The sequence below is a fragment of the Lagopus muta genome, chromosome 2 (assembly GCF_023343835.1).
Source record: "Lagopus muta isolate bLagMut1 chromosome 2, bLagMut1 primary, whole genome shotgun sequence".
NCBI classification, from domain to species: Eukaryota; Metazoa; Chordata; class Aves; order Galliformes; family Phasianidae; genus Lagopus; species Lagopus muta.
Genome location: NC_064434.1, coordinates 99660321 through 99684480, shown reverse-complemented (window position 1 = coordinate 99684480; position 24160 = coordinate 99660321). Strand labels below are relative to the sequence as shown.

General features: G+C 37.8%; 1 protein-coding gene across 2 annotated transcripts in view; it reads right to left on the bottom strand.

Annotated features, from left to right (window-relative positions):
• FSHR (follicle stimulating hormone receptor) overlaps positions 1-23850 on the bottom strand; it is a 120774-nt gene extending 96924 nt beyond the window's left edge. Inside the window, exons 1-2 of one of the 2 annotated variants that reach the window (XM_048936832.1) lie at positions 23759-23850; positions 14568-14719 (exon numbers count right to left, since the gene is read on the bottom strand). The gene's annotated coding sequence lies outside the window, so the exon portion shown is untranslated. Of the gene's footprint in view, positions 1-3968; positions 4018-14567; positions 14720-23758 lie in introns of those variants that run through there. The other variant, XM_048936834.1, reaches the window with a different exon arrangement.
• Between the last annotated feature and the right edge of the window lie 310 nt (positions 23851-24160).

Below are 24160 nucleotides of genomic sequence, written 5' to 3'. Positions count from 1 at the left end.
CAGGGACAGTGACTCCACCACCTCCCTGGGCAGCCTGTTCCAATGTATTACCACCCTTTCAGAGAAGGTCTTCCTAATTAATTAAATCGAAAGAGGGTTTGTGATCACTCTGAATGTTCAGGAAGCTTTTTGCTTTGATCGTTTGATACTTGTTGCCACTGGTGTGGTATGAGAGAATGACCACCAAGAAAAAGAAAACATAACCTGGGTGAACTGAGTTAGATCACATGGCTCCCAGAATAAATTGACATTTGGAGCAAAATTCCCAGTGTTTCATAAAATGTTTGAAATGAATTGAGACTATGCAAGAAGTGATGGGAAAGAAACAACATCATAACACAAATACTATAACTCACAAGCTGACTGTTAGAAAAAAAAGAGGAATGAGATGTCAAGAAAAAGAAAACAAATCTTTTTGTTTTCTGGTTAACGTGAGGATAGGAAACGTACTGATGCATTTCTTTAAATGGAGATAATGTTCTACCAATCACAACCTGTTTTCCTACAAAAGAAATCAGATCCTTTCCTGGGGACAACAAAATAGGAGATAAAAATTAAAGTCTTACATCTCAGGAACAAAATATTTTATTCCCTTTCACTTTAGGAACACTAACAATATATTCGATTTGAGACTTTTTCCTCCCCCCAAGTGCTGGGGGAACATGTTGTGAAGGAGTTTATTCATTAGGTTGCAGAAAGAGGTGTTTCTTCAACTGAGGGGGCACTGTCTCCCATGGAGCTACATAACAAGGCAACACAGAGCCACAGGACTGTTATCTATCCCACCGATTGAGTGACTTGCTGTATGAAATTCTTCCCCCAGGTAGAATAAAAAGATGGGGCTATTTTTCAGTCTCTTTCTTTTGGCAATTCATTTTCAGTGAAATGCTTTCTTGTTGTAAGCAGAGCCTTGTGGTGTGCCCACTCTGGTACCAGCTGTTCATTGGGCTCTGTCACAGATATCATTGATCCAACAGAGGGAAGATGGGTTTTGGACTCTGATAAATGAATACCAGCAGTCAAAGATGTCACATGAGTGCCCTCCTACTAAAAGTCACCGAGCTGGCTCAGCAGGAAATTGTGCCTCAGCTGCTCTGGTTTGCAGACTTCGATGTCAAAGTCCCACCCACTATAAGCTCTCCACTGATGCAAAAAGTGCTGGTCTGGGGTGTTCAGGTCACAGTGCTCCAGCAGTACAGCTGCAGACAACAAGTGATGTCAGGATCATCTGACACAGACACAGCCAGATTTGCTGGAAGTTGTTTTTCAGAGCTCACTCTGTATTCTGAAATGACTCTTCTCTTTCCTTGCTCTCCACTTAGAGTAAATAGTGTCTGGCTCCCAGCACTATTACAGGGAACATGAATGTGATGTGCTTCCCAGAGTATGGGTAATCAACTGGATGTTTCCATGGGAAAGGTAAATGTGGTCCTAAAGTACATTAAGAGAGTTACTCTAACATTGATCTAATAGACAAGCTGTTCTGGAGAACATCCAGAAATGTTGTATCTACATACATGCATGCATATATATTACTTTGGTTATCCCAGTTGTTTTTCCTTGGTCGTGAATTTGTTCTGAATCTTAATAACATTTTGGTAAATTTTTGATTTGAATATGAATTTTATGATGGGATTCTCAATATACACCAAATTCCCAGTCTTGAATACATTCTTATAGGAGAAATGAAGGCATGAATTCAGATTACTGCCAAGTGAGGGAGCCTCACAAGGAAATAAAGTGAAAGACTTTTAAATTTTAATAATATTGAACTGATGAAGTGTAAAATTTACCTTTTTTTCCCCCCCATCAAATCATGGGAAGAATGCTCTTAATATCAACAACCCCAGTCTCTACAAATATAAATAAATAAATACCAGTTTTCAAACACCATATGCAGAGCTGACAAAAAATGGAAAATTTGTGATAAACTGCTGTGAGCTGGGACATAGAATGCATTCCCAGCAAAGAAGCAGCTTTTTATTTGTTTAAAATAATAATATTATTACTATATGACTGCAGTAGAACACTCAGGGGGTTTCAGTAGCAAGATACTAAAAAAACAAAAACTACGCAGCTTAAAAAACCTCTCATTCTCCTCCTGAAAGATCATTCTTGCCTGTAATAGACAAGCGTGAAATAAAATTGCCTTATGAACCTCATCATAGCGTAATCATTGCTTTGGTCTTTGTGACAAGATGTTATTTTGCTGTACACTGCATTTATTCTAGGGCAGGTGTCAAAGACAAAGAAAGCACTTCTGAGAGCTATTAAAATTAGATGCGCATGTTCTTCTCTCTCACTTTCCTCTCCCCTTTCCGTGCAATAGTCTCAGTATAGAAGCATGCCTTCAAACTGTACATGACAGCAAGGCAAAATTGTCCAGTTTTCTCTGAGCCACATGCTGGATCACTGTCAAGCATTGGAGGGATCACCTAGGGTTTGTTACATCTTTTGAGCTGGATGACAGGAACTGCGTAGTCTAAATATTTCATTTTTCATTTCTCACAGCCACAAGAAGGACCAGATGTACTTTAGGAAGCTACATTAGGGATCCTAATTCAATCAAACTCAGCCAACATACAAAAGGAATGTATTCAGGGAGAACTTTCAATATTTGTTCTCTTAGTAAATTAGGGCTTTTTTTAAAGTTCTACAGCAGCTTTGGAAGAAAGCCAACATCGTTAAATACCTTAACAACTTAAGGTATTTATAAAAATGTTTATAGATACAGCAGTGAGACACTGCAAAGCCAGCTTTACAAATAAATCACCACTGACTGAGATAGAGCATACCTACTTAACGGCAAGGACCTCATAGATGATGGTTTAAAAAGGTTAATAAAGTCATCTTTTCCCAAGAAAAGAGTATCACATAACAGGGTTTCCTCACATACAGAGAACGAAAGTTATTCAGTCTGGCAACTTAAAAGCTATTTAAAATGCTAATATCTATATAAAAGTACACATTTAAACAGATACATGTCATATTCTTAACACTAGGACAGCAACAGAAATGTCAAAATGCAATCTCTAGAAACATTGAAGGAAACACAATAGTAACTTGCCCCTCTGCCTCATTCAAGCAATTCTTTCAAGCTGGTTTTCTCTGACACCTGCAATACTCAGTGATAAATGCTCTTCAAAGATATGCTGTATAAGTACCATTATGTGTACGGGGCTGCTAAATCACGGCCTGAACCTCTGATAATCACCCGAGGCGAGCAATGAGTCAGCCATGGGAGCACAGGTGAAGGCAATTCAGCTGTGCTGTTCGAAGGGGTGGAGCCTGGCTGCACCTCTCCTAGTACCATGTAAGAGCTGACTGCCAGTGGGGAAGGATCTCTGCTGGAGATCTACTCCACCAGAGTTTACCATGCAAGCCCAGGATAGGGCGAGTATCCTTCTTTCCTACTCTAGTATAATAATTACATCAGCCAAACTCCTGGATATACTACATCATCTATCTTTCACTGATTGTACAATTATAGCACACCTACCTCAGAATATAGCAATCAAAAATACAAAAAGTTATTGCTTCACTTAAAAAAAAAACCACAACACAATTTAACTCTTCAGAATGATCAGCTCAATGCTTGAGTTTATCCACCGCACATCACCAATTTTCTTATTATTTTGCAGTTTTAGCAAGGCATGGAAAAAGCATTTGCTTGAAAAACGCTCCACAGATATATTCTTGCTCTCTATGGAAAAACTGCCTATTAAACAGCCTGTATCTATGCCACCTGAAATACTGCATAGCCTAGTAAAACTCTGAGATGGCACACGGACAGGAGGCAGCAGACATAGTTGCATTACAGAATCACAGAATTGTAAGGGTTGGAAGGGACCTCCAGAGATCATCGAGTCCAACCCCCCTGCCAAAGCAGGTTCCCTACAGCAGCTCTGGATCATCCAAGAAAGTTAACAATCATAATCTGTTAAAAAAAAACCAAAAAACTTGCTTACCCCTATCCAAGGATCAGGGCTCACCAAACACTCCAAAAGAGAGAACCTCCAAGTAGAGAACTTTCCCCTGCAGCTGCCAGCCCTTAAATGAGGTTAGAGAGGGGTGGACTCAGGGTTTTTTATGCATCTGTTGGGAATTGCTTGCACCTGTGTTCCTAGGGCTTGCTACGCCCTTTCACCAGGTGCTCAATCACTGTTTCAGGCTGTGACCTACTGCTTCTCATACAGACGGCCACACTGATTCAGATTAAAAAGCAATTCTATCACATCTTTGCTCTGGAGCTGAGGAAATCAAATTGCTTTTGACAGTATGAAATTTCTCTGGTGTGACTCTAAGGCACTGTGCTCACCTCTATGCATTTCCTTGACTCAAAGCCACATTACCTCGCTGGAGGCCAATGGCCTTGCATATCAGGTGCAGCTGTTATAAAAGAACACCCGAGCCTCCTCCCCCACAGCTTTTTGTCCAAGTTTTCATCAGCAGTAGAGAGGGTTAGTGGGGAACCCGTTCCCCTTGTCTTGTTTTAGGATCAGGAGTGACAGCTGTGCAACACGAGTGGGCACTGACTGGTTCATAATATGAACTTCACAGGGCACACCAAACCAGGCTAAAGTCAGAGAAGCCTAAAGAGCACATGCTATAAGCCAGAAAATTGCAATATAAAATATCTTCCTTATCTTCTGCCCTAGCTGGTGTATAAGTTCCTCCCATTGGAGATGGTAACTCCTTGTGGCATGAGGCAAATCAAAGCCTGCTAGGCATTCGAGTACTGCAGCATTAGCAAGGAAGGTAGCAAAGTGTCAGGGCTATGCTCTGTGCACTGTCCTGGCAGTTTTGAAGCTCAGTTGAGGAAGTATTACAAAGTACAAACCAGCTCCAGTAGGGCCCAAAGAAGTCAGTTTCTAGGTGAGAGCATCCATGGCTTAGAGAGGAGAAGAAAAAAAAAAAAAGGAAAAAAAAAAAAAAACCAGCCCACATCTAAACACCCTGCTTTGTCAGAAAAGATATAGGTATGATGTTGAGCTGGGAGGCCAGGAAATCTTCAGGGAAAAAAAAAAAAGCTTTTATTTTCCTCAACAAAAATCCCTATTTCTACCTTTATTTCTCTCAGAAATCACAGACAGGCGGTTCACTATAGGACAACAGTCTGCTTTGCTGCCTGTTTTCTGAGCAATTGCTGAGATTTTCCAGAACCAAATTGAAGATGGTTATCTCAAATGATCTTTTAATAAAACTTACACAGAAAATATCCTATGGTGTTCTGAAAGTTGTAATTTCAGAACAGTTTGCTGCAGATAATACTTCTGGAATAAGTACCAACAACTTATTTCTTCTCCAAAGTCAATGCAGGGTCTCCACTGTGTTCATTTTCATCAAAAAATGGAACACTTCATGACACATTCTGGCATCTGCTACATAACTCATATCAAGTACTTGCATTTTCTATACTCAAATCTAAATATGACAAAAATAATTCATAGTCAAACAGTTCATTTTTACTATCCCTTAGTGACATTCAGCTTCTTTTGTTCTAACTGCCCATATGTCCAGTGAGACCAATCATTCTCTACAGACAGATCCATTTTTAGAAAGAAATGAGAAAATCTTTCATATGCTATATCGCCACATTGAAAAAGTTTAATCTCCATCATGATCCTTCTGTTTTCTGCAGGCAAGTGCTAAAAGAAATGGATCCCACATAAAATCATTATCTTGAACTGAGTCAGAACCAGAAGCAAATGAAAACTGAATCTTATTTTCAGCTATCTGATGGGCTGCACAGGATCTGACAGTGGGAACACATACCGTCCCAAATGCCCATCTGGGTGAAGTCTCCAGGTTAGCAGCACAGAAAGGCTTATCAGCCATAGTTTTCATATTTTCTTCATTAAAAAGGAGGTTAACAATCTAAGAGTTGATGCAGATTTTGAGATCTTCTTATTTCACTTCATATAACCACTAAGGAAAAGGTCCAGTGTGCTAAGGAATTTTTGGCATACTTCTAACCATTAGTAAATGGCTCCTACTTCCTCAGTTTGTGCTATTCTTTTCAAGCTCTGCTACTGTATAAGGAAAAGATAGAACTCTTCCTCCTTATCTTTTACACATCTGTGAAAGGGACCTGTTTTTTCTGGTACAATGCAAGTGTGATGCAAAAAAGTCAAATCTGACCAAGCAGGAACACATAAATGACAAGAAAACTCAGGATAGAAGATCAATAGCCACTTCGTTTTGTATCTTCTTATTCTATGTCTTATTATTACCCTCCCAGTATTGCTTTGAATTACACAAAACATCTATATCCTCTGAATTCCTTAAGGTCTGGCTCAGTGCGTGTTTGTGTGTGTGTGCGCATGGGTGGGAAAGAGGAAGGAATTCAGAAAAAAATTGTTAAAGTACTCCAAATCTTTTCTTAATCTGAAATAAATAAAGAAGGATTTTAGCTTTCTACACACTCAGTTAAAATGCACAATGCTTTCTAACAAAAGTACTTGATAAGTTCAGTCTTCAGGAGATGCCTTGCCCTTCATAATTGCCAAGGAGCATATGACTGATTTCCAGGGAAACTGCTACTCTGGTTGAAATTCAGTGCATAACCAAAACTTTAATATCACACACACACAAACATATTTCTGAAGAGACAGAGAAATAGGCAAATACCGATGTGCTCTTCTAAAATAAAATCCAACACTCCCAATACTCTTCGCCTACTTGCAAGGACAGATTGGCATTGCCCTGATGATGGCAGAACAGTGAGAAGACTGGCTGCCATTTAAGTTAAGTTTTATAGTTTCATCAACAAGCAACACAGAAGTCTGGATTCTGTTCTGGCTGACCAAATGCATTTCAAGTTCAATTTTCACCTAATCTATAAGCCAAATTATGGACTTTAGTTGCCTGGAGGCATTACTAGCAAGAAGAAAAATGAAGAACATTACTATTATCCTCCAGGTTTTGAAAAAAGTGCTGTATCTCTGAAATCTTTAGAAGATGAAACTTGTTTGGATGCAGTGAAAAGTACTGCATAAGTTCTGCCATTTAGACCTGAGGAAATCTAGCTGAGTAAAACAAGTGGTGTATCACAACAGGAGACACAGCAGAAAAAAAAAACAGAAAGGGAAAAAGATGATTGGACAAAACTAGATTTCAACAACTGTATGTATTAGTTACTGGTGGATGCTGAATCCTGCCATATCACTGAGTGTTTAAGAATAAGTCCATATACACACTCTGTAATTGAATGTCAAGAAAAATGAAAATATATTGTTTTATTGCTACTGTTCATTGATTTATCGAAGTGATTTATTGTTGTTGGACAAGAAGACCAACAAATCATTTTGCTGACACCATCAGCTGCCTTAACTAGGTTGTCAGTTCACGACATTAAAGGTAATGGATGGTGATTATTTTACTGTAATGGGTTTAATCAGTACTTTGAATGACTTAGCAGTCTTGTCATAGTATAACCAACTCATCATTCATCAAGGCAGCATTTTGTTTACCAACATCATCTATAATTCATTTGATTGTTGACAATCATCAGCAAATACCTCTCAGGCTAAGTTCTATCAGAAATGAAAATCTGCACAGCTGCAGCATACTAACTAACTCCACAGACTACAGCCAGAGTAGAAATGTTGGAAGTTGCTTGCTGCCTCTCTCCAAGAAGAGGTGCTGCCAGCCAAGTCTGCATTCACATGGGCTGCTTATCAGTCCAGTATTAGGATCTACAGCACTCTGAAATACACAGTGCTTGTTCTGCTTTGTGTGAATCCTCCAGGCAAGCCTTGAGTTCAGTAATAAAAAGACATTTTGGTGTATTTTAGAAAACAAAAGTGTAATCAACCTGTTCTGTATTCCCATAAGAGTAACTTGTCTGATTTTCTCTGAATCACCGTTCACTTACTTGTATTCTGAATCACTTACTTGTATTATGATGAAAATAATACAAAGAAAGTGTGAAGAGCTCCAGACTCATAAAACTTCCTACTAACTTAATGGAAAAGGGTATCTAGTACTAGAGACACTGTGGTGGTACCATCTTAAGACAGGCCCTTAACTCAGTTAGTTGTACTATGTCTTTTACAGGGAAAGGAGAGGACTCAAATTGCTGAGAACACTTCATATTAAGCTGATGGGTTAACAGCTTAATTCCCCACACTGGTATCTTATTAATATAAATTGATGGAAACTTTCTACAGCTCCAGTAGCTTTTGTTCTAGCTGTTAGTGCCCTTTTTTTCTCTGACTTTTGTATCACATATCTCAACATTGATATTCTGCCACTGATGCATGAATAGAGAAATATTCCATATGCAGCAAAAGAAGAGTATCAAAGTTCTGCCTTTAAGAGAAAGACACTGGCTGAGACAGACACAAGTGATGGCTGTTCCACATACCTTAATGTTGAACAAAACCATTTCAAAGTTTTGTGAGATTCCTTTACAATTCAAAAAAAAATTTGATCAGTGTATTAAATATGCAAGAGAACTGCAGAAGAAGAGTTTAAATGAATGAAATTTAAAAAGAATATCCAACCAAAGCAAGAACTATTCACACTTTTTAATGCATACTTAATATTTGGCCTCAAAATTCTTAACCACCAAAAATGAACGCATTTTGGATGTATGCGAAACAAACGTTGAAGATAGTAGTTTATAAAGAAAAAATGTTATCTCGAAGCTCTATTTCAACCACAAACCAGCATTCTAGTTGGAAGATAAGAGTAGAAATGTCTGATGTAGAACAGAAATAGCATTTAAAACAATGGAAAACAGGAAATGTTCTTCTTCTTGCTCAGGAGGAAATGTACTTCCAGATCTACAAACATTCATATAAACTTTTTCCTGAAAAAATACGGAGAAATAATGGCAGCCATATATAGCACTAGGAATAAGGTATCAAGCATTTTTATAATACCCAGGCAATATCCTTGATGGGGCTATCCATGGATTAGAGATCATCTACAGTAGAGAAATTTCTTTTATTGCAGTTAAAAGGAGGCTAAATAATGTATTAGAGATTTCTTCCAACATAATAGTCTTTTTCTTGTAAAGGTGAACCTGAAATGAATAGACTGAAGTAATAAAGACCGATACACAGCCTCACAAATGTCATTACTATAAAATGGAAAGACATCAATGCCAAGCAAAACCAAGACTACAGAAACCACAATTAAGCAATAAAGACTCTTTAACGAGTTAAAGAGCAATTGATATGAGTGCTAGATGGAACTTCTCCTAAATACCTAGTTCAACATGGCAAAATTATAAAGCCAGATATTTTTTATTTCCATAATGTAGTTTGCAAGAACAACTTTCTATATCTGTACATTTCTTTACAAATTAAGTAAGGCCTACAATTATTGAGCCTCAAGATTGTTTAACTTCGCAGATACATTCCCTGTGTTTAGTACAGAAATCTGCAGCTTAAATGCTTTGAGTGTTTAGAATGGTGTAAGATCAGAACCTGTCTCAGATGATCCAGCCTTGCACAGACTTAGCAGGCACCAGGTTACCTCATAAGAAAGGTGTCCTGGCACTTCACAGGACATCCTACCTAAAAGGCAGTTGCTATCAACAATAGTGAACAAAGCAAACCTTAAATATATGCACAGAGAGAAGCTCAATATTTTGTCTACCTTTAAGTATTTTGTTGATGAAACCTGGTCTGGTGTGGGTCTTTTATTTTTAATTTCTTTCAATTAGCTGCCTGTTGGTCCAATCTCAAGTCTGCTTCCTGCCAACAAAATCTTCTGTTACAAAAAATTACCTTTCCCCCTTCAGCTGCCAATTGTTATGCTTCCCTGACAAAGATTTTCTTAAAGACTCACCTTCTCAACATTTAAGAAGAAGCCATCTGTGTAGTCAGAGAGTTATGTGCCCTACAACCATTATTTCCAAGCTAGTGAACTAGCATGCAAAGTCAACTTCTAAACAGACATTTAGTTTAGAAGATGTTTTACTGATGTCAGTAGCAGCACTGGGCATATTAATAGCAAAATAAATGAGGCACATTAATAACAAGCGCTTTCGTGCAGATGCTTTCATGGCACACTGCTTCCAGAAAGTGCACAAGTATTTGGAAGGAAACACGTGAAGACATCAGCACACACATGAAGTGAACTGTGAGTACCACGTTTAGCTTGGAAATGAATGTACACCCAACACAGCATCTCTTGGATACCTGGCAGGAGAGGAGACTGAAAAATATACTGTGCCAAGGTTCAATTTACCCAGCTCAGGTAATACTAGCTCTGAAGATACAGTGGTGCTGACCTCAGGCTGCAATGCTTTAAAAATGCCATACCAAGTGCCATGCTAGTGGGCTTCATTGAGCTTCTAGAGAGAGGGGGGAGTCAAAATCCCTCCGCACAGGATTGATTTGAGCACCTCGTAGAGATAATTCACACTTCAGTACTGTTAACCATTTCATTTTACTTGTGAAAGAAGGGAGGGCAGGTAACAAATCACATTGGAAACTATATTCATGCTTCCAGAAATCCAAAAAATTGAGAATGGGAAGGTGTACTCAGCTGAAGAAAAATGGAAAAGTGCATACTAGGAAATCAAATCTAAAAATCATAATATGTACAGACAAAAGAGAATTTTAAGGATGAAATTAAAAAAGAGGAAAGATAGCTTTCCAAAAGAGTGTATCAGTAGTATCATGTCTGCCAAACAATTTCTAGAAGCAGCAAATGGTCACTATTTATCAGAGCTCTGAAATCCATTATTTCAGTGTTTGATAGGAAGCAAGAGAAATGGCACACTGGATCATTTCTTTCCAGGAGAAAAGTCACATTGACTGCCTCAAACTGAAATGTAACCAAGGAAGGTTTAAGATTAGGAAAGAATAGATACTAATATTCAGTAAGAGCCTGAAAACAAATCACACATGAAAGCACTCCTTGCTTAAACAAGCTTCAGTGGAGATACATAGATTTGTGAGCCAAGTTTTTCTTTAAAAGATTAATGGAAAACTCAGTAAAGTTCAGATCAGTAAATCTCATTTTTATATCAAGTGAATTGATAAAAACTGTAATAAAGGAAGAAGTAGCAGACACACAAATAAATACAACATAGAAGAACCGAGACACAAAGTCATGTCTCTTGAGGGTATTCAAGTTCGCTGAAAGAGTTGATAAATGGGAATGAGGCCATTTCGATTGATCTGCTCCACTTGGATTTCCAATAAGGTTCTGACAAGGCTTCTCACCAAAGGCTCTTAAAAAAATTAAATTGTATGGAGCTACAAGCTACGTCCTTTACAGAATTAATGAGTTATTAAAAGGTAGAACATAAAGCATAAGAATAGCCATTTTTCATAACACATCAAAACTGTGGGCCTGTATGAGCCCTCTTCAGCATATTTAAAGCTCAAGAAAGCAATGAATAGTAAGACAGCAAAGTTTCTTTGTGATTCAAAATTATTCAGAGTACTAAAAATGAAAACTGACTGTGACAAGTAGCAGAATGATCTCACAATACTGTGTGACGAGACAATCAATCAATGTCAGATGAATTTTAAAGTAAAGCATTTGGGGAAGAACTAGTCTAAATATGTATATATTAATGTACTTTAAATTATCTCTCAGCATTCAGGGAAGATCTCAGAGTCATTAAGGATAGTTCTTTGAAAATGTCAGCTCATGGCTTAGAGGCACCAAGAAGGAAAATAGACTGGTAGGAATCATTAAGAAGGGATGAAAAACAAAAGCAAAATCAGTATTATACCGCCTTATAAGCCTACAGTGTACCCACAGCTTGAATGCTGCATGCATTTTTAGGCAACCCACCTCTAAATGGATACAGCAGCAGATGAAAGCCAGTAGAGGCAACCAAGTGCTTATTCCTTATGCCCGAGTTTGATCTGGTACTTTTTCAGTTTTGTAATTTCAAGCAGTAGTTTTAAGACTAGGAAAAGCAAGTAGATTTTTCTCTCTGACCACAATCTATAACTAAAATGTCAAAACTTGTTGTCAAGGATGCTTTGGAGAGAAAAAGAAATCTGTGGAAGAATGACCTATAAATGCCAGAAAAAAGCATGACTAATACAACAAACTTGGTCAGTATGTCAATAGCCACAGACTGCCAGAATTTGGGAAAGTGGTGGGAGAAGTGTAACTGCGTACTTGCTCCACTCATATGTTATTTTTCACAGATACCTACTCCTGGACTACATTAAAAACAAGATAGAAGTCTACATGAATCACTGACCACCCTTAGCAAGGGACATCCTTGTGTTTCTCATCTGCTAAGTGGTTTACAAGAAGAAACACAAAGAGAAGTGGACATCATAAAAAAAGAACAGAGCTGAAGTCTCTCACATTCCCATTCTATCATGTCACCACACTCTACCTGCCTCTGCTTTTTCAAGCCTAAATCAATGACTTTTCAACTAGACCTTCACTTTCTCAGTTATTGAAGACTACATTAGAAGTTACATTTCAGATATGTTAGCACAATGCCATATGTATAGAGATTGAAACTCTAAATGGGACCTCTAAAATGTAACTAAAATATTAATTCAAGTCTGACAAAAAAGATTTAGAAGTGGTATTCACTTACAAAATTATCTGCATGTTACTATGCTTACCTGAAGCTGCCTATAAAATATCTACATGAAGTATGAAAAGAATAGGAACAAATAATTGTTAGCATACTTGTACACAGGAAAAAAGGTCTTACCTTATGGAGAAGATACACCTGAAAATTCAATCATGAGACTTTGTTCCTCTGCATCAACACACATCATCTTGCACTTTTTAACTGGCTAAACTAAAGTAAGGAATCACATTGGACTCAAAAATAGAACAGATAAGAAGGTCTGGTACACAGTAGTACATTTTAATGTATATGGGGGTAGAGACTCTTGAGTTAGCCCAGCCTCTTTGGAATCTGCACCACACTTCAGAATTTTTTTAAAATGTTTAGTTTGAGAGAAGAGAATGATGGTGTTTATTTTCTCCCCACAGAACTTCATCCATTCAAGTTCAGCAAAGTCTCAAATGGAATGAAGACAGATTGAGTTGGAAAAGGAAAGGATACCTGTAGAACAGCCAAGGGAAGCTCCAGCTTCAACCTTCATGGAATTTGTTTTGCTCCTCATTTACCTGAATTTGTCAACAGCTACTGTACCATGCTTGTAAGCAGCTCTGCTTGACTTTATAAGAATATGTTGGCAAAAAAAGAAACAAATTCTTCCACAGTTTTTTATTACTTTCAGAATGTCATCAGAGTTTCAAATTCAAGCAATCAATGTGAACGAGAATAGACTATAAAAGCAAAGATTATTGCCTCAGAAATAGCTCTGCTTTCCATGCCTTTCAATAATGAAGCAAGAATTTTATGTAAGATACCAGAGCGATCAGCATGGTATAAAGGACAAAGAGACAAATACATAATTAGATATCAGAAAAAAAAACACATTTATATACATATTAGATTTTACACATTGCTCAAGAAAGAGCTAGAAAGAGGGCCATCCTGTTATTTTTGCACTCTTAAGTCTACATCTGCAAAGTACGTAGGATCTACCTTTCAAAATCTGAACTTAAAACTTCTGTGCTGCACTGAGAAAATGAAATGCTACTACCAGAAAAAAAAAAACAGTGCAAAAAAGTTAAATGTATTCCTGCAAAAATGCAGTGTGTAAATTGCATGCAGATGAGTTGTCATTTTCTAAGAGCTCATCTTCTCCCATTGGAAAAGCAAAATGTAACTCTAAAGCATGCTGTTCGCAAGCTGTTTATGAGCTATTAAAACAAACTAGAAGACATGCTCTGTAAATTCTATTTTCACCTGTTCCTTGCTGATGAAATACAGCTGAAGACCTACTTTTAAAACACAAAGCTAATTTATTCCTTGCTATGAGCCAGAGAGAAATTCTGGGAGCGTCTTTGATCATGAAGACATATTCTATTGTGAAATATTTGCCAGTTGCTTAGATTAAGAAAGACTGGGGTTTTTTGGTCAAACTCTGTCAATGAAATAAGTTTTCTTTATACTGAACATTTTAAAATGCTTAGTCAATTTTTTTTATTAAAGTTATTACAAATGTACTGCTGTTAGTTTAACTATTTCCTTTTTATTTTTACGTTATTATGCGTAAGTCAAAATTATACAGAACTCGTCTAGACTGCTAAAACAAATTTCCTATTGTAGTCGGTTTAGAAATGCTCAAATAACAGCTATTAAAATTTCCAACTTACAGCACAAGCACTGACTGCTTAAAATAAAAACAACCCAACCTCCAATCCTGCAAACTAAAATCACAGCTAATCTTCAGTGATAGCTGAAACTCCCAGCGATCTTAATGGTAATAGAATAAACCTTAAAAAACCAATGTTACTCTCTGCCTGTTCAGGTAATGCATGTGGTTTATATTTGAGAACGTTATGCCATGACATAATGTGATAAACTTTTCCTGTTGAATGACTTCCAGTAATCTTTCTCAAAACTATACATGCTTTTTAATTAATTTCATGGGAGGTTTTACAGACTTGTTCTTTTGAAATAGAATGAAAAATAGTCATTGATATGTCAACGTTCCCTAAGACAAGGAGAAAAAAATAAAATTGAAAACAACTTTGCCTACCGATGTCCCATTATAGGCTCCTCACGGCCTAACCCAGTTTTTAGGAAGGATTCAGCATTCCAACTCATTTAGATCCAGCAACAGTGAGAGGTGGGAGGCTTTAATGGTTCCAAAAATCTGGGATGCACAGAGGATGGGCCACCATTCTCCATCTGCACAAACAGAACAATAGGAAGAGAATATTATAAAAAGCTGTACATCTGCGTGAGTAAACTCGGGCTATATATTAAACAGTCACCTGACAGCTATCCTCGCAGGATATTAATTAGAAACTGAGCTAGAAACAAATATGATAAATGTGCAATTCCAATTCCCTCTCCTTTCAAATGTGGCTTTTATGCTGTACTTGAGGACACAAACATAATAGCACTCTCAAAATATCATTTTAACACTTTTAATGTAACATTTATTCTGTTATGTTGATTTCGTTCATCTCTGAGCTGGAATTTAACAGTAGATTAGATCACTTTAGAGCTTTTGTTACTATGGTAACACTGCACTGCAGTTATATTTCTTCACCTCCAATCTTGATTTTGAGGTGACTGGTTATATTTATTCCCAGCCTTTACAGGATCTCAGTGTGATGGAAAAGCATTTGGTAGAAGAAAAATGTTAGCATAAGTTCCCACCATAAGGTGGGCAATCCACACTAGTCAACTTGTGTTAAAGGTTAAGTATGCTTCAGGTTAAATGCAGTCACTTAACTTTTGGGGGCTCTAAGTTCTAAATTAAATTATATTACAGATGACCAAAATTTCCACGGGTCACCCTTGGGTCTCTTCTCCTAATGCCTTAGCCTCAGAAATAGTATAACGCTGTGAAAGTACTCTGAAAGCAGATCAGCTCAAGATCCTTTCTTCAAAATACAGGAAAACCAAATATCAAGAAGATGTTCCTGTATGCTCTACAAAACCTCCTTCCTCATGGAAGATGTGCTCCATGCTACAGAGAACATCTGCACTTTTGGGATGCAAGATATGGAGAAAGTCCTCAGTCCCACAAAGCCGAACCTTCCCAGAAGGATCTTGTGCAAAAGGCAAAGTGCTCCTGTGAGGGGAAGATGTTGTTTGGTCACCTAAAACATTCACGAGCACTAAACATTCACAAAAAGAGAGATAGGATTAGCAACCAGGCTTCTTAAAAACATCGCCTGATGCTGGTAATTTTAAGCTAAGAAGTTGCTCACATAGAATGGCTTAAGCATATGGAGCTTAATCTTCCCAGTCCTCCTCTGCAAAAGGACAATGATTCCTCAGCCAAGGCAGCCCATGTACAGATAGACTTAGTGAACACAATTCTTCTCGGGAGTCAGGAATTTCAGAAAACTGCTAAGGAAGCGTAAGCCTATTTTCTTACAAAACCAGGGCTGATGTCATGGATGGAATACAGCAGTTCTGTCTGAATGTGAGAAAAACCTTCACTGTGAGGGTGAAAGAGCACTGGAACAAACTGCCCAGAGAGGTTGTGGAGTCCTGCACAACCTGCTGTAGGGAACTGCCGTAGCAGGGAGTTGAACTCAATCATCTCCAGAGGTCCCTTCCAACCCCTACAATTCTGTGATTCTGCAATGTCAGCAATAGTCCCCTCCATGCATTCTTTTTTTGGGCTTCCTTTCTTAATGGGAAATTTCAAAAAAATGTTTGGACAAATTATTGCACAGAGCATTTTTCCCACATTGCTTTTTTTTCTGGAATACTTTCATCATCCTGTGAAAACCAAGTCAACTTCAGACAACTCAGGAATGTGTAAAATACAGCTTACACACAGAGATAAGATTTTCATTTCTGGAAGCTAAATGTCCCAAAATAAATCCTCTTTCCCTGGTCATGCCGGAGCCTCAACTCCCAGTCCTACCTCCTCCATTCTCGAATATTTCTGCATCTGTACGAACTCCTCAGCTACACCCAAAAAGCACAACCAAAAAAACTTTACTGCAGACAGCAGGAAGCATTAATTACTTTTTAATTAGTGACATTACATTAGCCTAATTCTACCCGCAACCACAGGGTGGCGATCACGTTCTTTGCTATCAAATTAATGGCTGATGGATTGCAAGGTCACTTTGAACAAACAAACGGTGCATTTTTCTCAAAGGAGACTTTCTTTTCTAATTCCTTCTAGTGCTGGAGAATTGCAGAATACATCTCATCCCACCTGCACCTCACCGTCTTCACTGTAAATCTAAATCTCAGTTGGTCTTGTTTCCTCTTTCCCACCCTCTATCTATGAGTCCAATGAAAATCATCAGATGATATCATACTAATGTTCACTTCAACCCAGCAATCGTTTTAAGGTTTGCAGGATCTCTCTCGTAAATATCTCTGATTGAATAGAATTGGTAATCACTAAACTGCATACAATAAAAATAACATATATGCAGCCACAGCAGTGGCTCACTAAAGCTCTACTAGGTCTATCCTTGAATTAATGAAAGAACTTAATATTTCACCACCTCTTCGATCATTTTTTTATAATATAATCTTACAGAAGAATAGTACCTGAAATGTAAAATTTGCCTGTAAGAAAAATGTACAGGTTTTCTTGTTGGGTTTTTGTTTTTCTGAGCTACTCCTTCCAAAAACAGGAGAGACAAAGATGATAGGAGTTCACAAATAAATCAGGAGCAACTGCACGGGATCCAGTTAATTTTAAACAGTACAAACAACAAAAGAAGTAAAAAATAAAATAATTAAAATACACAATGCAGAGCACAATAATATCTGTGCTTGCAATTAAGAGAAAGTGGATTTGCTAAGCATTGGTCACACCTGTGAGAAAAGGGAACACTTTGGGAATTAAAGCACAGAGGTAATTTCTGTACAAAAAGACAGCTTGAAAGGTCTACAGTTGTGTGACCAATTGCACGTTTGGCTGTAAATCTGCTCACTGGCAGACTTGTGTCTGCTTCGTACAGGACCAAGTAAGGACACAGAAGAGGAGAATCAGACTGTGCTCTATGCACTCTACCTAAACATTCACAGTTCTCCAATTTTGTTTTAAAATAAAAAATGTATTTGCAACTAGACAGACAAATGAAAGTTTATATACAAAGTAGGCCAGGCTGATCCTGATGGAGTGAGATAACCTGTCCAGAATGAAGAAGATTATGCCCTAAAGGAAAAAATTAAAATTGGCAACTTATTTAGGATGCAAATATTCTTACATTTATTCCATGCTTTGCTTGGTAGGAGAAAGAGAAATAGTGACTATCTGATCTGTACCACAGCAGAAAAAGCCAAAACTGTCGAAGGTACATTGGGTTGATGTAGCACTACTGAACAGAAGCCTTTGGCTGTAGAATGGGGGTACATGGGATACAATACTCACATTGGTTCAAGACACCAGAGAATAGCATGATGCATAGAAAATTGTCATTCACTCGGTGCCATACAGTAATACTGTCACAAAACCAGGCAGAAGCAGCATCCTTACCTGGACTTGTTTTGAAGGATCAGATTCACCTTTTGGATGAGCGTTAATGTGCACTTGCTAAGACCTGTTGTAGAAAACAATCAGTGCCTTCTATCCATACATGAAACATTTCAGCCGTATTGGTGGAAACTGTCTCCCTAACACCATGGTGTACAGATGCATATATATATCTTTACACTCACAGTGCAGACCCATCCTCCTATATCAGGTATCACCGTTCTTGAGTTTTAGCAAGCATAGTGAGAGGAGGCTGCCATTCAATAGAACAAAGAAAACCTGTCCCCTTGCTGTATCTTCAGAAGAGCTCTGGCTCTCTGGAGGGTCCAGCAGGTGGAAGTGGCTGGAAGTAGGAAGCTTGCTTAATGTGGTGGCTGAATCAGCCAGCATATTGGTGGGGCTAAAAGATCTTTCAAAAAATGCCAGCACAGCAAGGAACTGAGGAAATATCAGAAAAGGTTAGGCTGAGACACTTAAAAAGAATTGTGGATATTTCAAAAGATATTCAGACAAGCACAGATCACAGGTAGTGTGCTAGCCCCGAAAGGAAATTCAGTGAAGTAACTGAGAAACAGAAGAAACAGGAACAAACTTTTATCCATTGTCAACTGTTCTCCACTGCAAATTCAATTCAACCTGTTCTTCGAATGAGACAGATGCTCCTGAAGAGAAAGATGAACTCCAGACAGAGGTCTGTAATAACTTCAGTAACTGTCGTGCTCCTACAGGGGAGCATGCATGGCAGTTTAAGTTGCAACCGTTGTATCAGACATGCCTTTTCTTTCAGTCTTGCTATCAGTGGGCAGAGTGGGTCTCAAATCCTATCCAGGTGAAGAACCTGAGAACTGAGGGATGGTGCAGGAATACGACTGTGCTACTTCTCCTTCCCCTTGGGAGTGCAGCAGCAGCTTCACATCTCTCCATGACAGCATTCAGGCCAGCAGCACTACCTTACTTGGAAAATGGGAGCAGCTCTTGGATATAAGAGGGTCGTGTCTCAATTAGGCTTTTGGGACTGGAGTTGGTAAAAAAATTTGTACTGAAGCCTCGAATTAGGCAAAGCAGCCTGGCTGGCAGCCAGAGCCTCCAGCCAGAAGTGAATAGAATCCAATTTGACTTAGAGAAACTTTAGTCACAAGTGACCACTTTGAAGTCTAAGAGGTCAACCATGATTTCCAATCTGAAAAAAAAAAAAAAAGAAAAAAAAAAAAAAAGAAAAAAAGCCAATACTAGCACTAACAGAGGTGCCCAAGTGCCTAAATATTTACCTTGCTTAGCATTTCAGGCTAATGCAGCTCTTTCCCGATTTTCAGAACAATTTTTTTCACTAGAACATTTCTTCTGGTCCAAGTATAAAAAAACAACAAATTATTATCCACGTTTCTTTTCACTGCTGAGTTTGAGTCCCTCATTTTGGTGAGACGAGTATGGCTGGTCTCACACATTTTCCTCATATTGCATTTCGTGTTTTATTTTTATAGAAAACTAATTTCTCAGAGCAATTCATAGAGAATTATGTATAGCATCCCAGATCCTCATTTCATGGAAAATGATGGAAGTCAGGATAACTCTGATTTGACCAAGTGAAAAACAAGACAATTTACAGGAGAAGTGGTATAGAAGCAATCTAATATACATTTCACTTTAATCATGTGCTTTTCTGTAGGTAAGTGAAATTCTTAAGATATATGACTACGTAGCACATTCTGTATATTTGGTAAGCTATGCTTTATTAAGGTATGGATGGCAACTTGCTTTCTGATACTTATCCTGTTAAATCTATTTAAGTTTTGTACTGCATGTTTCCTAAACGAGGACACTAAATTTCTATTCACTTATTGTTCTGCTGTTTTTGTGTCCTTGCAGCTGATTCAAAACGAAGATGATGAAGAAAGAAAAAGAGGATGCTTATAGTAGTCCTTTGCTGACAATGATATATAAAGTGGCAGATGATGACATGATAACAAAAATATTCCAAAAAATATATATCAAAATCAAATATAATCAAAATGCTATATATTTGTATTTAAGCTGTGTGGTCTGCTGATTTGATACTTGTTCTGATCTGCACATACTCTTCAACTGAGGATCAAATTCAATAAATTGGGTGCCCAAATACAAAATGAATTCTATTTATATGGGAATTAGGCATACCAAAATAATGAGAACTGTTTAAGATCCATCCCTAGAGTTTCAGAAATGAAGAGGTTGAGACATTTTCATGCTTCTTTGTTTCTGACAGCGAAAGTCCAGGGGCTATGAAGTCCATCTGCAGCAAAATTCTTAGCCACAGGCAATGTGATCTTCTTGTTTTTTACACTGCTTAGATGTTCCATGGGACTGATAATAATAATAGAGGCAAGAAACTAAACGCTTGACCCAACACTTGTGTTGTGATTTATTACGCATCAGAGAAGTGTTAATTATGTGTAGAATTCTACTAGACTCTAAGGGCTGAAACATCAGACAAAGATATTCCACCTCCAAGACCAACTTTTGTCCTTAGATAAACAAACACAGCTGTACCATTGGAAAGAATGAGATCGACTTTTCAAGATAAATATTTTGGGCTTTATAAACTCATATACGGAGTTGCCCTAGCTTAATGAAATATTCTCTCCTACTGGCTCGTAGGTATAATTTTATGTTCCCTTTGCATAAAATTACCATGTGCTGAGTCTAATTACTATTGGTTTCCTTTCAAAATTTTTGAATTCAAAATAAAACTGAAGCTCATTATGGTTTAAAAAAAAAAAAACTTTTTTTTTTTTTTTTTTTTTTTTTTGCCATAATTTATTGTTACAATCTTTGACTCCAGGGATAAGCCTCTCCAGCTATGATCACCTCTTTCCTTTCTCTTAATGGTGTGTTTTTGGTTCCAAGTCATCAAATCAGAATATATATGGCTTCCAGTCACAGAATCAGAATATCCCAAATTGGAAGGGACCCATAAGGATCACTGAATCCAACTCCTGGATCCACACACTGTTCCTACCCTTGAGAACTTAACCATAGCCCAAGTACTTGCCTTCATATTCTCTCTTAGAAGAAGAATGGGGTGAAAAGGATACCTGTTAGCTATCACAAAGCTTTGCATTATCCTGAAAGAGTTAAAAGTATGTCGTAAAAGCAACCAGTGCACATATATGCTGCATTTACCAACTATCATCATCCATCATCTATTAGCTGTCATGACAGACACAAACCCAAATCCAGTTCACTCTTTATGCTTCAACCTGCACTTCCTTGTTAGCTTTCACTCATCAAGGATCAGGGCATGTTCTTTACACCCTTTTGTTGTTTGATGCACTGGTTTCTTAAACCAGGCTAATCAATACATGCAGTTTTGTCCTAGAGAAACACCTTTCCCCTTGACCCACACAATTATTTAACTACTTGTCTGTCTTAACAGCCAACAAAAAACAAATAGGCGTGTTACACTGAGCACTGACAAAAGCTTCCTAATTTTTTCAGTATCTTCTATCATATATCATTACATTTTTCTCCTTAAGTCACGTAACATGAGATGAAGACCTTTCAAAAAGAGTATCTAGAATGTTAAAACCTGTCCTTGTGGTGCCTGTTTTGTTATGATGTTTTCAACACTCTCCTGCATTCATACTGAGATGTTGGGAGTATAGCTGAAATAAACCTGGCTTTCTTTCTAGAAGTGCCAGATTTTGTTGTCATAGTCTGTTCATGTTTGCTTGACATGGGAAAGTTTTTATCTGTCTGAAGCATCCATGAACACAAACCTCAAATTAAATCTACATCTACAGCTTGGGTTTCAGTGAAGCAACTCACAAAGAATTGGTGAATTTTCAGGATATTTGACAAGCTTTTTCTGGGACTGATGACGCTCAGAGATCTGCATATAGTTTTCAGCACCATTCCTCCTTTTTTTTTTTTTTTGTCATCTTTCCTAGGCCAGTTTCTTTATTACTAAAAATGCAAGAACATCACTCAAACAATGCTTACTTACATTGCTTTCATATCAAGCAAGAGCAAAACTGTTTCCTGAATTATCCACTTCAGAGGATGTTTTAGTAGCAGAATGTTTACACTGGTTTACTAAACATCTGATGTTCTTTTTGCACAGATGCTCTTGTGAAATGGAGACTTTTGTGGCTCTGGAAATTTCAAGGTCCACTAAATTCAGTGAGTTTTAGTAGGTATGTGCAACAGAAAACAGAAGACCTATGTGGTCCAGGAATCAACTTATATTCATATTCACCAATTCTCAACCAATTTAGACCTAGTACCATGAACCTCTGTTTAGGTGGAAAAGAAGTCAACATTAGTGCTCTTCATCTACCAGGTGCTACTATGTTTCATCCAAAACAGCTTCCAATTTTGATCTGCTAACCTAATTATTATCCAGTGAATGCACTTGTTTTATTGCCTTCTCAATATCAAGACTTCTTCAAGCTCAACATCAAGAAGTTACTAAAGTATCAGTTTCTTGAAGCACAACAAACCTTGGAAGCCTGAGCAACAGAAAGGTAAGAATAGCGTCCATGGTGGTAACGGCTGCCAATGGGCTACTGCAAAACTCCCATCTAATTCACCTTTTGCAAGATCCTTTTTCCTTCTCTCCATTTCCTGTAGAATTTTGCTCCTTCCTTATTTAAAGCAGAACATTTGCATGCTTTTTTTTTTTTCTTTTTTTTTTTTTTTGCTCCAGAAAGACTGGGGGTGAGCCCAGATACAGCCTTGAATGTGTACATGGTTTTCAAAAATTTATGTTAGCTGAAACAGTAACTGCGCCTCTGTTCCTCAGTAAGATATAATAAGGGCCAGCTAGAATTAATGGATGCTTCTATGGCTCTTACTGAGGCAGAACTCCAACCGGACCAGTGGGATTTTTATCCAAATAATGAAAATATCACAGCAATTTCATGATATTCTATTTTACAAATGGGACTTTCAGAGGTCAGAAGATTTCAGTTACAGTTATGTATGGATTGCTGGATCGAAGAACATGCACCATAGGGAATGAGAGATTGACATCTGTGAAAAAAGGGGAAAAAAAAGGCACAGCTAGGATAACTAAAAGTTGCTTCACAGACAGCAGACCTTTAAAAATGCTACATTAATACTAAAAATATACACTGGGGGCTGCGATGGCAGCCTAGGTGCACAAACGGTATGTAGGATGACAGCTATTTCACTGTGTATCCCTCATCGGGGGAGAGCACTACACTCACCTCTATAAAGAATGGCTTTCATCTTCAACTTTTCTCTTAGAAGCACAATGGCACCACATGAAGGAGTGAATGTGAGATACATTGCATAGGGACATATATAGCACAGGGAGCCTCCATGTAGCTATTTAGGCGTAAGTGTTCCCTTCCTGTATAGTTATTTGAAAGTCCTACCACTGCAAGTTGGTTTTGACCCAGTTGATATCAGTCCAATAGACATAGATTTCAACTGCAGACCATCTGTACATTGCAGATGCAGAATGGAAAAAATAAAGAATTCTACTTATATTACTCTAACATATATTTTGTATTTAAATACAGCAGCAATGTTTGCATAAAACAAAAAAGAGCGCACAGCCTACATTTCCATCACTGCACAGAGGAAAGGGTTTTTACAACTACTTTCCTTTACTTGCCTCAGCAACGTCAGAATGTTTGGCATGTTGTAGCCCTTACAAAAATTCAGTGAGTTCTGCTATAATCCAGTGAAGAACAGCAAAGCTGAAAGCCAGCCAAAACTACATAAGGGCAGCAAGTTATTAACAATGCACTCATTACCATAAAGGTACAGCAGCTGCAGATGAGTCATTGCTGTGAACCTTCATAATGGCTCTTTCTTCTACCATCTTCTACCAATATTTAGTACATGTCTGAAAAAAAAAAAAAAAAGAAAGATCTCAATAAACTACCACTCACTAATGGGGGAAAAAGAAAAGAAAAAGAGCAGGATAAACGGAAAGAACATATTTTGCATGTGACTACTTTACTACCAACCAAACTGAACATAGTTGATATCTCTGCTGAATGGCCAATGACTTTTAGGAGCCATACAGAAACAGAGCATTTGTAGCAAAAGATGTTGAAAATTAATTTCTCTGGTCCCATGATGCAAAAATTCACTCTCAGCTATTTCCTTCACGGGCTAATCCCTCTTGTCATTTCAGTAATCCTCATTTCTGC